The 13,591-nt window shown below is 41.4% G+C and overlaps 1 protein-coding gene across 14 annotated transcripts in view; it reads right to left on the minus strand.

Moving 5' to 3' along the window:
- KIAA1217 (KIAA1217 ortholog) overlaps nt 1-13,591 on the minus strand; it is a 355,102-nt gene that overhangs the window by 188,474 nt on the left and 153,037 nt on the right. Inside the window, exon 1 of one of the 14 annotated variants that reach the window (XM_064407746.1) lies at nt 6,844-6,973. The exons of the other annotated variants lie outside the window; for them this stretch is intronic. The gene's annotated coding sequence lies outside the window, so the exon portion shown is untranslated. Of the gene's footprint in view, nt 1-6,843; nt 6,974-13,591 lie in introns of those variants that run through there. 14 annotated transcript variants of the gene reach the window in all.

Here is a 13,591-nt window from a genome sequence, read left to right on the forward strand (position 1 = left end):
GTAACTCATGACCCAGAAAATATGAAGTAATAAAGAAAAAAAAAATCACAAAATCTTCGCAGGTGTGGCACGCACACACTTCATAACACCTTGCATAAGCAGCCTTTGGATACTGTGGTTTGTGTAGAGCAGCCAAATCTGTCCTCTGCTGGAGACCAGGGCTCTGCACATGGCCCTGCAAAGGTGGCTGCAGGCTGCCAGATGCACCAGTTGTTCTGGAGATGTTTCACAACCATCTGCACTACTGGCACTGCAAATGACAGAAAATAAGAGTGCTCTTTTCTAGCTGACAGGACACCACCTTAGACACCACCAAAGAATCCCATTTCTTCCTTCTTTTGAAGGGAAGCAAGCCTGAGACACTTCACTTAGTCTCAGCCATCAAAAATACAAGGAAATATCCACCTAGTATCCACTTAGTAACCAGAGAGGTGAAAGAGGAAATACTGAAGGTAATTCATTGCACTGAATCTAGACCCCTGTTTTAAGATGGGGTGAATTAGTCTCCTGAGACACCTCTCCATGACTGTAGAGCAGCATACACATTAGACTAAGTGCTCAGCACATACAGGGGACAATATTACAGGAGCTGACTCTTGCATGCAGCAGAGCAGAGAATTTATTGTTCAGTGGGCAGCTCTCCAGTGGAGGTAGTGGTGATCACTTGAAAAAATCTGCACATATGACTTTTTGGATGGCATGACACTTCCTTAAATACTTCTGAGAATAAAATAAAATTAATTTTTATTTGGAAAAACATGTACTCTTTATGCATGGAAATATCTTGTAATACTCCTTCCAACATTTCCACAATGTTTTAGACAGTGAGTGATTCCCATGTAGACTGTTTTCCTCAAGAGCCAAGCACACATTTAATTCTAAACTTTAGGCTCATGTTCCAGATTCTCTGTATGAAGACTTTGCTATTTCTATTTTTGCCCAACACTTTTTGTCACACTGTTTTGCTGCCAGCAGACTAGACAATCAGTTTCTTAAACACTTCTCTCTTGAAACACAACAATCCAACCCAGATCATATTCTGAGGAGACTCTCACTACCATAAAATGCTGTTTTACAAGGCTGAGGACGGTCTATCTTTCCCTTACACTACATTTCTGTTTACAATCTCATACCAGATGGAGTTGTTGCATGATTCCTGTCCAGACTTCGAAAACCCAAGCATGAAGCCTGCTCTTAAAACTTCTGTCAGCAACACTTCATGAGTGGTCGCTGTGGCTGTGCCAGAAGGGCTGCAAACAGCGCTTCCCTCTGCCCTCTGACCCCAGTGCATGTGGACACACTGCAGCACCCTCCCCGAGCTCTGCTGGGCTGCCTGGGGATCTCAGGTCTGTGCAGCACATGGCAGCACACGGAGAGGTGACACCCCTCTCACACCAACACACGTGTGCACCCTGCAACTGCCTGCTCAGCTGCTGCTTCTCTCACCTCCTGCCTCATCGTCTCCGGCAGATTTTGCTGACAACATTCTTTGCTTTGCCTCATCTAGCACCCCCCCAAGAAACACAGGAAGAAAAGCTATTTATAGACAAAGGCATAGTTTAGAAGGCTGTGGTTTTGAAGCTGTTGGTAGCTGGATGGAGTGGATAGCTGGGTGGTGAGAGGCTGAGAGCTGGCCTGGGGGGTTCCAGCAGCTGGAGGCTACTCAGCACCAGCACACCAACAGGGAGACTGAGAACCCACCCTCCAGCAGGCATGAAGCTGCTGTCCCCCAAAACACACAGCCCAGCAGCAAGAGAGGGAATTCACCTCCCATCTTGACATTTCATCTCAAGACTTGTCCTAGGTTTTCACTCTGTGGCCATGACCCAACTGTGCTCAATGTCCTGCCAATGAAATGCAGGCAATTTTTGCAAAACTAAACAGTTTCATACCATGGAAAGTCCCAGAGCTTAGATAAAATAGATTGATCTCCACCCATTGTCTGTTTCAAAACTTCCTTCACAGCTTCAAATTACAGCCTTCTAATGAAAGTATGGGGAAATCAGATGACCAGAGAAATCAGACTTTGACAATAGAGACACTAACGACATGCAAACCACTTTTTTTTTTTTTTTAAGAAGTTCTTTTAAAAACTTTCATTTGTCTCTCATCCTCAATGAAACACAATGAGTCCCAAAAGAAGAACATGCAGAAGTATGTCCTACAGGCTCCCTGTGGCTGGCAAGATCCCCATATGAAACTCCAGAAACTTAATCAGGCCTGGAAAAGAAAAGTTAAAGCTATTCTTAGATGCTGCTTTGGAAACCACAAACTGATTTTGAACACAGAAGAGAAGGCCTCCTTGAGAGTTCTGAAAGAACTTAAAATCTCCAGTCTTTTTCTAATATCTCATTTTCAGGGTGAAGCCTCAGGCTGTTGGCTCTCCCCACAGCCTCAAAACTGGCAAGACCACAAGAAGTTCTGCTTCAAGCCAGTGTCATAAGATTGATTAAGCACTTAAAACTCTATGTAAGATCTCAGAGTAGGCCATAAGCAGAGGTACCTTTTACTCTGTAATACCCATGACACTTTGGTTTTGTAGCTACACGATGATGCAGGCACACACACTTAGCACACACTGCAATGCCATCAGTGTAAACTGCTAAATTCTGAAGGAAAACGAAACTTTTATAACTGCTTATTAGTTATTGAAGTTGCTGTCTGATTGAAGATAAAAACAAAACAAAAGGTAAAGTTTTAGACTAAATACAAGCTGTGGCGCTGGCAGAATTTTGAACTGATCTTATAAAATACCTGCACATGGGATATTGAGCATTACTTCTTAATGTTACTTCTTACTGTTCTTCACAGGAACGGTGTTAGATTTAAATCCCAAGAAGGCATTAGTGTTGCTTATGGAAAGAAAAATACCCAAGGGATATATAGCTGATATAGCCCCCCAGAAAAAACAAAACCAAATATCCCAAAACAAAAACAAAAAAAACCAACCAAACAAAAAAAACCCCACAAAAAACCAAAACCAAACAAACAAAAAGAAAAACCAAAACAAAAAAACCCCAAACAAACAAAAAAAAACCCAAAAAAACCCCAAAAAAACCAAAACCATAAACCAAAAAACAAACAAAAACAAACAAAACAAAAAAAACAAACAAACAAAAAAAAAACCAAAACAAAACAAAAAACTCAACACTTAAACTTGACTTGGCAAAGTCTTAACACATATTGGATAAAAGATGTAGAAAACAGATGCTCCTTCTTACCAGAAGCCAAGATCTTCTAATAACCCTACAATTTGTTAATCAACTAACATATGGTACTGCTTTAGGAAAACAGACCATTTTAATTTTGCATTTACATGGTCGGTTTCCTACAAAACTATTGTCAAGATTTAACCACTGTTATATAACCTAGTAGTTTTTATTCCTATACTTTGAATAAGTCAGTAAGTACAAAAATAAGAAGAGAATAACTTTTAATCCAAACAAAATATAATTTTTTACGTAGTTTTCAGTCATGAATACATTTCCACTTACCATGCTGAATCTCACCAATTTATAAAAATCACAACTTGCTGCAAAATTATGACATAAAAATTCTGTTGACTTTGACTTAAAATCCACTACATTAAGTTTCTTAGGGCAAAGCAAAATTGTCAAGGCGAGATTTAGTGTCCCTTCTTAATATCTGCACAAGGTGGTTCCCACACATACATAACTTCATTAATGTGTTTTAACCTCTATTTTAAATACATAAGAAGCCTTGCTGTCTCCTAAAATGACACCAAAATATCCTTACACAGAATATATAACTTCTAAATATTATTAGGTTAAAAATTTAAAAATTTTCTGGTTAGGTTTATTTTTTTAATGAGTGTTATTAACTTAAATTTAAGTTTTAAATCACTATGCCTCTGCTGATCCAGTCTCTCTCTGACTGTCACTGGCTTAATTTACCAATACTCAGCTGCTGGGTCTTAACAGCTTCTGCCACCCTGACACAAATTCAGTGCCAGTCCATTCACAATGTCACATACCTTGCACAAACCTACTGCCACTCAATCTGGGTGCCAGGTGGTTTCTGCTGCTCAGCCTCCTGTTGGAAATGGGACCAGCCTGCTCCCCAGAGGCTTTTGGCAGACCCTGCTCACAGAGACAGCAGCAGCTCCCTCCAGCTGAGCTGAGCTGCTTCCACAGCTCCAGGTGGTGTTTGCCCCACAGTCAGGGTCTCCCTGCAGTGCCCCAGGGTCTGTCAGCAGTGCCCCAGGGTCTCCCTGCAGTGCCCCAGGGTCTCCCTGCAGTGCCCCAGGGTCTCCCTGCAGTGCCCCAGGGCTCCTCACAGCCCCAGCTGTGCCACGCCTGGCCAGGACCACTGGCCAAGGAGCCCAGGCGTGGGGCACTGGGTGCTCCAGGTGCTGCAGCTTCCAGAGGCTCCAGAGTTTTCCTGTGTCACCCTGCAGATGAGGTGACATCAGAACAGCTCTGCTCAGAGCATGGACAGGAACGACTGTCTCTGCCCAGACAAGAAAACTGAGCAAGAACAAAGAAGTTTGGCCAAGAAGGTCTATAACACAGTAAAGCTCTTGAAGAAAGCTTAGGAAGGCATTAATGTTTCATGTTTGCTATTTAAATTAAAGATAGGCAGTTTGGAATATGTATACTTATTCTGCAGTTTGAGGCCATTAGGAGGACTTGCTTTTTGCCTGTTTTTTCATGCTTTTACCATCAGACACAGATGTAGCACAATTTTAAAAATACTTTCAAGTACTTGCATATGGAAGGTTGTTTACAAGTACAAAAAGAATTGGCTTACAATGCCACTTCTCAGCACTGGACATGACAATGCATTCAATTCTATTTAAAGGAAGAGAGAGTTCTAAACTTTCTGAATACCTGAAACACACTAAAAGCACTTAACATGTTTTTCAGCAAATTAACATTTTTTTCTGTATTTTCAATGGCAGAACGAAAATGAAAGTTGAGCACGTGAATCTCTGAAATTTCTCTAACATTTGGTTTAAAAGTTTAAATTTGGGCTTTTACTTGCAAGAAATACAAGGCACAAAGTTACAGCAAAATAAAGTGATTTAAGAAAAATTAAATAAGAGAATGCCATAACTTTTAGTTATTTGATACCATTCAAAATGTTACAAATTTATATAGACTGGAATACAGATACTTATGTTTATTAACTTTGAACTATGCCATATATACACCTGTATTCACAGTCACATAATGCTACAACTCTATGTTTCCCAACATATCTCTCCTTCTCTAAATTGCTCATCATCAATTAAATTATAAACTCTATCAAGACTCACAAGAATTTCCTGCACAGCATGTGATATAATGGTCCAATGAATTCTGCTGTCAGTTTCAGGCTATTACTCATAATATAATAAATGATACTTTAAAATGCATTGCAGAAATTCTCTCTCAGTTAAATACTTGATTTTCACTTAAATGTAGCAATAATCTTCTGAAAGAGATGCATGACTGACAGAACATTAAGAGTTTCACATATTGGCACACATATCTGACAGAGATCTTTATGAAATTCAAAGCAGGTTCTACTGTCTGCAGAAGATGAAAGTCCCACCTGGCCAAGTCCCAAAGAGATCATGGGATAGGATGAGGAATGTGTCAGTGCTGGAATGTGTCATGCACATACATGGTGGGGACAGTGTATGAAGGTGGCTCACCTGGGTATACAAGCAGTTTCATGAGCAAACTCACACCTGCAGCAACATTCTTGGCTTGAAAGGGGTTGCAGAGAACACTTGATAAATTACCTGGCAGAAGATGTTTCTACAATCTCCAGCTTTTTCTCATTTTAAAAAAAATTAATTATTTTCTTTGAGTTTTGCTGCATAAAAATTCAAGAATTTGCTTTCCAAACCTCAGTTCCTATGGGTGGCAAAAGGAGAAAAAAATGTGAATTTTCAGCTGTGTGAGACTTTTGGGGTGCAGAGCCTCTTTGGCTTTTGTATAACTACAAGGAGCCCATAAACAGCAGTGGAATCACATCCACTGGGATGAAGACAAATTTCCTACTGACAGCTGAGGAGCAGCAGGGAGGCACAGAGAGGTCCTGGGCTTTGTTTTACTGCACCCAGGCTGCCTCCCTGAGTCAGCCCTGTGGGGAAAGAGCAGAGGGCAAGGGGACTTGAGGGGACACCCACTGTGCTTGAGCACACCCCATGCAGCAGGAGCACCTTCCTCCTGAAATGGAGGAGCACAAGGGCTTCCGTCGTGCCTCCACACCCAGGTCCACATGGCCACTGCTCCCAGCATGACAGCACACACTTCTGGATGAAGTACAGAATTAGGTATGCCTTGGACACAACACTATTTTTTATTAAAGCAAAAGAGAAGTGCACCTAGACAAACACTCGCATTCTACTCTGCTCACCTAAGGTATCTAGCTCTGCCTTGAAGGAGGTCTGGATTGCTGTATTATTGATATTTAAACAGAACCCTTGGTTCTAAATTGTTAGTGGAAGTACCCTAGAGCTATCTGAAACATCTGAAAAGATAACAACATTATAGATTTGTGGATGGGCAAAATTACCTCTGTCTCTTAATCCAAGATGCTGGATAATGAAATGCACTGCTGGTGTCTCTCAGAGGTACTCCAGCAGCTTAGTCTGGTGCTTTGCAATATTTAGCAGCAGCAGATCCGCTGTTGTTTTCTTTTCTTACTGAACATTCCACCCTTGCTGCATCAGCAAATTAGTATCTACTGAGTTCAAAGCTATGACACAATACCCACAGTCCCTCCCCCTTAACAAAGAAGATAAAACATACAAGGTTTAAAATAAAATTAAAATTCTAGGTAATAACAATATGTATGAAATCAAAACTTCATTTAAAATTTTTCACTTACTGAACTATTCTCCTCCTCCAGCAGAGCGTTCTGCACCAGTTATTAGGAACAAGAAGGGAATTTCCTCCTCCTCAGCCTATTCTTGAAATAGATTGCAGTAAGTCTTCCTTTCCAACCCCAGCCTTCAACAGCAAAAGGAAGCAACTCTCAATCTACCGGCAGGAAAAACCTCACAAACTAAAAAAAACCCAAGTAAACAACCCCCATCCCAAAATTTTGACGATCACTTTATTAAATGTCAACAAAGACGTTTCAGAAAGAAGATCTCTATGAGCTGTTTTAAAAGACTTCCTCCTGTAGAAACCTAATTCATAGCATAATGCTTGCTTGTCTTGCCTTTCAAGTCCGGAAAGCTCTTTGTTAAGAAAGATCACTTGTAGCAAGGAAACAAGTTTTCACTCACTCTCTCTGTGTATTTTTGTAAGCCAGTCTTGTAAACAAACCAGTGATAGTTTATGGATGCCAACAGAGGACAGATTGCCTTTGCCATGAATGTTAAATTAAAATTTCTACATCAGCCCCACACAGCCTTGCAAGATTTGGGAATTCCCTCCATATGGCAGGGTCAACAGTCAGAAGACAGACAATGACAAAAAGGTTCAGGTGGCATCAGACTCCTGACAACTTTATTGTCATTAATAGGCAAGGAAAAGGCAAAATATGTAGCAAGTGACTGTATAAATGTGCACTGCACAGCATGGAACAATCTAATTTCAGGATCTCAATTAAGTGGAAACCAAATCAATAGCCAAGGCATATGCTAGACCCAGAGATCAGCCTTGGTACAGTAATGATGAAAGGTGGGCATTAGCTGAATTCAACAACTGAGAAAATAGAGGGTCCTTTGGTTTCAGGGATGCTTGGGTTTGCTGGGTTTTCTTACAGTGTCCTCTGTCTCTTCGTCACTTCTTGAGCCTGGAACACCTTCTTTCTCTCATAGGCCAAAGAAAAGGGCTTTGCACAACAACTTGCAAAACTCCCTCTCAGAGGGAGCATCAGTATCTCTATCATTAAGGGATTTTGGAAGAGAGATTGATGCTGCAGCCTCAGCATCTTAAGAAAGGTGGAAGGCCAGAATTGTCCCTGTCTAGTCAATGCCTTCACCCTGGGATCTGATATAAAATCTTGAAAACTCGTCAGTTCTGTGAGCACTTCAGCCTTCACAACCTTCCCAGGACTCTTCTGTGGAAACTGTGTTGACAAAAAATCTTCTCCACAAGATTTTTATGTGGATGGATTGGTAATCACAGGCTTCTTCAATACAGCATGCCACTCCTAGACTCAGCAATCCCTCACTCATATCTTTTTCTGACCTTGCTGTAGACTTGGAAAACAGAGAAACCATGATCTAGCCTTTTAATACTAATGTGTGAGGTGGAAGAACTGTAACAGCACAACAGGATCACCTTCTATAAGAAGCAAGAGATAAAGAAAGTCCTTCCTAAGGACATACCTTCCCCCACCCCTGATCAATTTTAGACATTCTGATCAATGATCAGGAAGATGAGAGTGCTCTGCACTCCTCTATGAAGGTTTTATTTGCTGTATGAGGAGCCCAGGCTGCTCATGTAGGGGTTGAAGTTCCATGACTACAAGTCAGTCTATCTTATCTTTGAGAATAACAGACTGAACTAGAAATCATCACCTCACTGTAACAAAATGTTTTTTTCACAATAGAAAATCACAAATTATGGGCAGATGCTCCATCAGTGCAAAAGAATCATCACAAACTGAAAACAGAAACTTGGAAAAACAAAGTGTGCAGGAAATCCAGAAAGAAAGGCGTTGGGGTCAACATGACAGAGGAAAAGAGCTGAAATTGAAGGATACTCTCTACTGGGAAAAGTCTGAACAAATACAGGAAAAATATTTCCACAAGTCTTCTGGTAAAGAAATCCTCCATTAGGAAGCAGGGAAATAAAAATGCTCCTGGGGTACATGCAGAGAGAGGTGTCTGGTAGCTCATGGTTACCTGCCATCTGATTAGCAGTGAATGCTCCTACCACAGGGACAGCAGGTATGAAAATGCACTGTTACACTGAAATTCTGTCCTGGGAAAGCCTGTGTCAATACTTTTAAATGACACTAGCCATACCTGCAACCTCCCAAAATGTCAATAAAATTTGTTACAGATTAATTCAGTTTATGATTTTTGTTTCATATGAGAAAAAGGAGCGCTGTCTCAGAGTAATTAGGTTGCCATACCAAAATCCATGTTCATTTAAATAGCAGACTAAATGCAAACAGATGCTGTCTTGATTTCACATTTAAAGTCCAAGACAGTGGTTCTCAAAGCAGGGTCCCAAACTGTTGCAGGGCTCTGCAAAATTGAAATCTCATTTTACAGTGCCCAAAATTACCTTTGGGGAATAAAGGGAATAAATTGCAGCTACCTTTCTTACACACATGAACTTTGCCTCGTTTTGGAAGAGAAATGGAAGGAGGATAGTAGCAGGACCCAATAAGAGGCTGCAGCTATTTTGCATAAAATTGCTATTTAGCAGTGAATGAAGTTTTTATAATGTTTTTTACCATATCCTCATTTTACTCATCCTGTTATCTCTGATTATGGAATTACAGAAGGTAATACTTTTCTGTTAATACTTTATATTTTTTAAAAGAAAGCCCATTCTGACTGTAGCCTCCTCTGTCAGAGTCACCCTGGACACAGCCAAGGCGTAGGTGGGGAGAAGCAGCCACTGCCAGAATCATGCACCACAGCTTAAACAGAGACTCAGAACTTTCATTCCAGCTCTTCCAAAAACTTGGTGTGTCCCTGTTTTGCCTTAATTCTCTTCCAGGAAGCAGGGGTGTAACCTGTGACAACTTGCTGTTGCTGTGCGTGCCCGTTCTGCTGCTACAGAAGCATCCTTTGAAGGTTTATCTTTGCACTCCTCACCAGAGGTCCCTTAAATAACCCACTGTCACAATTTCATAAGTGTCCTCTGAAGTGATACTGTGTCAGTATCATTGGGGACATTTGTCTCAATGATGCAGATAACGCTTTTATCTCAGCTACACCATTCTTAAAATTAATAAACAAATTATTTTAATTCTGGTTTTGATAATCCTTATGAAACAGAGAGCAAAAATTGTATACAGATTTCATTCCATCCTCCAGACAAGCTGAGCCAGATCCAAGGGGGAGTCAAAAGATGCCTAGAATTCAGAGGAGGGAAGAGGCTTTCCCATATCCAATACACAGCAATCCTACCACTTCTCCTCACACCTCCTTGCTTCTTGGAGCTCTGTCCTCGGCTCTCACAGCTGAGATTTTCCCATCTCTATCATGCCAATAACCTGCATCCAGGGCACCACCCTGGCAAGAGGAAGCCAGAGACAAAACAGCACAGTCCAAGGTGACAAATACATGTGAACTTATGCCAGTTCTGTGGTGACAGCTCAGTACCTGCAGCACCTCTAGCTCATGAGTAGATTAAGACCACAGGACAAGAACCCAGGTAGTGCTCAAAAAGGGCTCAGGTAGTTCTCTTGGATTTATGACATTTAAAACAAATCCTGAGTGGGTGCTGCCAGCCATCACTGTCTCACTGCCTGTGCTGGAGTGTTTGGCATCCAAGAGGCAGGGAGCAGGTCTGATGCTGAAGACATGGGCATCACATGCGACTCAGCTGAACAAAGGCTGCTGAAAGTCAGTGAAAACTGGTCACTCCTGTGGCCTTAAACAGAGGTTTCTGAGATTACAAGCTTTTTAGAGTCATTTAACTTAAATTCTTATTCTGATCTGGCTGCATTCCCACAAAGACAAATTATACCAGTTATTAAATTGGTGTAAAAAAGCTACATGGTACTTGGAGTACTTTTGTCAAACTAACCAAGTAAAAAACTTATAATTTAAGAGCCCAATAAAACAGAATAAAGAGAGCTCCACCAATGGGTTCAAAAGCAAGCAAAAGCTGAACAAACAAAGAAAAACAGAACATCAGAAAGACAGAAGGCTGGGAAGCTGCTGCTATTGGATTTGCTAGGGAAGGTTTTGGTAGTGGGGGCAAAAGGGGGCTACAGGGGTGTGTTCCATGGGAAGCTGCCAGAAGCTTTCCCTGTGTCTGACAGAACCAATTCCAGCTGGCTCCAGAATGGAACCGCTCCTGGCCAAGGCTGAGCCCATCAGCCATGGTGGCTGTGCCTCCTGGATAATGTATTTAAGAAGGGGAAGGAAATTATTGAACAGAAGCAATTGTGGCCAGAGAAGAGAGAAGTGAGAATATGTGAGACAATCAACTCTGAAGACACCAGTAAAGAAGAGGAGGAAGGAGCTGCTCCAAGAAGCAGAGCAGAGATTCCCCTGCAGTCCGTGGTGAAGAAAGTGGCGAGGCAGGTTCTGTCCCTACAGCCCACAGAGGTCAGTGGGGGAGCAGAGCTCCCCTGCAGCCCATGGATAACCCCACCCTGGAGCAGGTGGATGCCTGAAGGCAGCTGTACCCCCTGAGAAGCCTGTGCTGGAGCAGGCTCCTGGCAGGACCTGGGGACCCGTGGAGGGAGGAGCCAGCTCTAGAGCAGGTTTGCTGGGAGGACTTGGGACGCTGCGGGGGACCCACGCTGGAGCAGAGGTGAAGAATGCAGCCTGTGGGAAGGGTTCATGTCAGCTTGGTGGAGGACTGCCTCTGCTGGAAGGGAGCCCAGGCTGGAGCAGAGGAAGAGTGTGAGGAGTCCTCGCCCTGAGGAGGAAGCAGCAGCAGGAACAATGTGTGATGAACTGACTGCTACCCCCATTCCCAATCTCCCTGCACTGCTGGCAGTGGAGGATAGAGAATCAGGAAAAAAGATAAGCCTGGGAAGAAGGAAGGGTTGTGGTTTAAGATTTAACTTCTCATCATCCTACTCTGATTTGATTGGTAATAAATTAGACTAATTTCCCCAAGCAGTTTGTTCTATCTGTGATGGTACCTGGTGACTGATATTTCCTGGTCATTGTCTCAACCCACAAGTATTTAATTACATTTTCTTTCCCCTGCCCAGCTGAGGAGGGAAGTGATAGAGCAGTTTTGGTGGGCTCCTGGCAACCCTGGGGTTGACCCACCACACTGCTCCATTAAAAAACAATAAAATGAAAATTCATTATAGTGAAAAAGAAAAACATTCATCTAAATATACAAGACTAATAGGAGAGTATTTCTGTAATATTGTAATAGTTTTAATGTGCTAGTATACCTTTTTAAAATTAAGGATCATTGACTGGCAACAGCTGAAAATTAGTAGTAAACATATGACCCAAAAATTCAAATTACAAATAAAGAAGTGGTTACTGAAACTTCAAAAAGATATATATGCATTGCCTGAATCAGAATAGAAATTATAGAATCACAGAATGGTTTGGTTTGGAAAGGACCTTTAAAGATCATCTAGTCTAACCCCAAGAGCAGAATGGAGAAAAAAAATGGAAGTTGAAAGACAGTGAAATGCAAGTTATATGAACCTCTGAAAAGATCATAGCAAGGGCAGAGAGTGGTGGATTTTGATTCACAGAACTGCATCCTGAGGATGAACAGTGGAGAAGAGGAAGAAGGTCTCACTGTAATTAAATTAATATAGTAACCTCAGCTGTGCTATCTATGAGATAGATTAGAATCAGGATTCCTATTGTAAATTAATCTCTCAAGAGAGGGCATGGAGGCAGTAGAGGAAAAAGGTGCTGTTGCTAAAATAAAGGGCCATTCTGGAATCAATCCATGTTGGTCAGAGAGAGAAGACAGCCATGTGAAGCCATCTGATTTGGATGGATATGTGCCTGACTCAGAGGAGACACACACAGCTCTGGGGAGTTTTCAAACATGAGGGACAAATTGAATGCACAGAAAACCAGACTATCCTACTTGCCCAGCTGCACAAGCAAATCTGGGTTGATTTGTTATTATTACATGAAAGTTTGCTGTGCTGTTACACACATGCTAAGAGTGTTGCAAACATTTTTGCTCAAAGCCATGAATTTACCTCATGCATGCAGTGAAATACAACAGGAGAGTGCATGGCTCCATTTATGCTGTCTTCTTTTGCCTTTCTTACAAAACTGAAGGAAAAAAATTGCTCTTAACAAAAATACATTGTCAGAGTTTGGAAGTAGATCTCAGAGAAAGCAACTCACCTCTTCAAGGGAGCAAAAGTCAACTGGTGAGAAGCAAAGGAAGAAGCAGCCGCAAACACCTAAAAATAGAAAGTCCAGTAGGAAGTTCCCCTACAGAGATTTAATCTGCTATTGTACTCAGATCCTGGCATTAGGAGTTAAAATCGACAAGAAGCTATCATCTTTAATACATCATCTCCTTCCTACTGTTCTTTAAAGCAAAGAAGCTGATTAAACATCCTGCCACACTCCGGTAACCCTAACAGCACATTTCTTCATCTTGCTCTGAAAAAGGTCAGTCACATGTTAAATTGCTCTTCTTTGTGTGAATTTACTCAGCACAGGGCTAAGTCAATAAGGGCTGTACTTCTGATCTTTTCAACAAACCAAGCACTAAAAAGTAGGACATTGCATCTTATTTCAGAGGGATGTTAAAAATTCAAGTACTTCTTGCTCTTTTAAAAAGTCTGATTTTACATTTGCTTACTGAAGATCCACATTAACCAGTGTAGTATATTTTACTAGAATATGAATATCTCTCAAAGCACTAAAAAAGCAAACACCTTTACCTTCATTTTATAAAGCAGTAATGATCTTAAAGGTTATAGCTTTATTGTTTCCTAAAATGTAAGTATAAAATTCAGAAGAACATTTTAAGGCTTTTCA

Source organism: Passer domesticus, chromosome 1, assembly GCF_036417665.1.
Source record: "Passer domesticus isolate bPasDom1 chromosome 1, bPasDom1.hap1, whole genome shotgun sequence".
In the NCBI taxonomy this organism is placed as follows: domain Eukaryota; kingdom Metazoa; phylum Chordata; class Aves; order Passeriformes; family Passeridae; genus Passer; species Passer domesticus.